The sequence below is a fragment of the Palaemon carinicauda genome, chromosome 1 (genome assembly GCF_036898095.1).
Source record: "Palaemon carinicauda isolate YSFRI2023 chromosome 1, ASM3689809v2, whole genome shotgun sequence".
Classification (NCBI taxonomy): domain Eukaryota; kingdom Metazoa; phylum Arthropoda; class Malacostraca; order Decapoda; family Palaemonidae; genus Palaemon; species Palaemon carinicauda.
The window spans coordinates 305058662-305061161 of record NC_090725.1 but is presented as its reverse complement, the minus strand read 5'-3'; the positions used below and the strand labels follow the sequence as shown (position 1 = coordinate 305061161).

At 33.0% G+C, this 2500-nt stretch overlaps 1 pseudogene; it reads left to right on the top strand.

Annotated features, from left to right (window-relative positions):
- The window catches only part of LOC137640033 (single-minded homolog 1-like), an 82403-nt pseudogene that overhangs the window by 492 nt on the left and 79411 nt on the right, over window positions 1–2500 (top strand).

The window sequence follows — 2500 nt, the reverse complement described above, 5'->3', positions numbered from 1 at the left end:
ATATATATATTTATATATATATATACATGTGTGTATATATATATATATATATGTGTATGTATATATATATATATATATATATATATATATATATATATATATATATATATATATATATATATATATATATATGTGTGTGTGTGTGTGTGTGTGTTGATAACTTTTTGCGTATATGATAATGTGAGTTACGTTATATATTTATATATGTGAATTGTTTTTTTTTCTTATATTTATATAACCACAGCATCTTGTCAATAATAACAAGAAACTTGAATCTTTTACCATTCCCTACAAAGATTTCCCCGTCACTACTCCCCCCCCCCCCACCCTCTACCTTGTGCAGTATAATGTCCCCTGGGAACTAATAGCCTCGCGTTCTCAATTACTTCGCCAATTGTCGGAAAGACGTCTACTGAAGAAAGCGGGCCATTAGTACAACCATTATGTTTACTGCTCTCTTGGTGCAAAAAAAAAAAAAAAAAAAAAAAAAGGTTACACGTACTTAAAAAGGACTCTGAGAGTGCAGACCTCTGCCACGGCAGCATAGTCCTCGAAACCAGCTTGCTTTTCCCACAACCAATTTAGACCGTATGCGTATTTGAAGTCTGTGACGACCATGTGCGAACTTGGGGTAAACGTTAGGGTTAATTCGGTAGACCTTTTGCTTGACCTTGAACCTTTGACCTTTGACCTAGTACTTTCTAAATTGATTCACTTCCATGTCTCAACATAACAATTAATCCATGAAAATTTCACTACTCTATGAGTAAAATTGTGGCCAGGAAGTTGTTCACAAACATGGTAAATATGAGTCTAACACATGCATTTTTCCCTGATTGTGAAAAAGCTGCATGTATCAAGCCTATCTATAACGGAAAAGGTGATATAGACAATTTAAGTTCATATAGGCCAATATCAAATCTGTCATATTTTTCGAAAATTACTGAAACTGCTGTACACGAACAAACCTGGAAACATCTGAAACAATCTAATGCCATACCCGATGATCAATGTGCATACAGAGAAAATTACTCCACAGAAACAACAGTGTTAGCGATTAAAAAAGACATAACAGAAATTATAACAAATGACAAATGTTGCATTCTTGTGATGCTTGATCTAAGTGCAGCATTTGATACTGTAGAACATACATATCTGATGGAAGACCTTAAAGCTGTGGGCATCGTCGAACGAGCATATGACTGGTTTGTGAGTTATCTTGAAAACCGCAAAGTTAAAGTAATAATATCAAATGTTGAATCTGAGACAAGAAAACTAACCAAGGGGTGCCTCAAGGCAGTGTACTGGGTCCTCTCCTGTTTGAAATTTACACGATTGAACTGGCAAATATACTTGAAACTCACAGAGTTAACTTTAAAATATACGCTGATGATACACAATTCTATTTCCCAATAGAATCAGTTGATAAAGCTAAAAGAAAGATACATTAAATAATGAATGACTTTAAGGCTTAGATGTTAACAAAAAAGCTCATGCTCAATGAAGATAATATTGAATGTATTATTTTTGGACATGAAAAAGATATGAAAAGAATCGAATGCTTCCAAAGAATTGAAATAGGTCAATCGATCATTGACCTAAAGAAATCTGTCAGAAATCTTGGCGTAATCATGGATGATAGACTGACAATGAATGAACATATAAATAATATGGTAAGAAACTGTAACTATCATATTAGAAACATAGCATTTATTAGTAAATACTTGAATGAAAAATCTATGGCCATACTCATTAATCACCACATATTTTCAAGACTTGATTACTGCAACTCACTGTTCTATGGCTTACCAAATTATCAGCTGAAGAAAATTCAAAGAGTACAAAACAGAGCCGCTATATTAATAAAAGGTCTACACAATAGGGATAGAATTACCCCTGCACTAATTAAATTACACTGGCTGCCGGTAAAGGCGAGAATCGAATACAAGCTATTCTTACTAACGTTTAAGATACTGAACCAAAATATCTAAAAGAATGCCTGAAAAAACTAGAACTAGACACAAATGCTACCATAAGACACATGAGTGACAAACATAGACTATCTGAACCAAGAACAAATAGTAAATGTAGTAAAAGGGCTTTCTGCTACTGTGCGCCTAGACATTATAATAAACTGCCAACTGAAATGAAGGACCTAAAGGGAGCAATTGAATTTAAGAAGAAACTATTGACATTACTTTTCACAAGATCATATGATTTGAAAGATGCTACAATCAAAGAATTGTATAAGTTATAATGAAAATGTTTCGTTAGATGATTGATATGGACCCGCCCGAGTAGTTCACTCAACTTCAGTGGAGGGTTGGATTTAAACAAAAAAAAAAAAAAAAAAAAAAAAAAAAAAAAAAAAAAAAAAAAAAAAAAAAAAAAACCGGACAAACAGGGGCGAAAAAATAACCTCCTCCCAACTTCATTGGCGGAGGTAAGAAATTATATACAAAAGAAAGTGACAGGGAATAAACCATTGCTTTCAATTCAA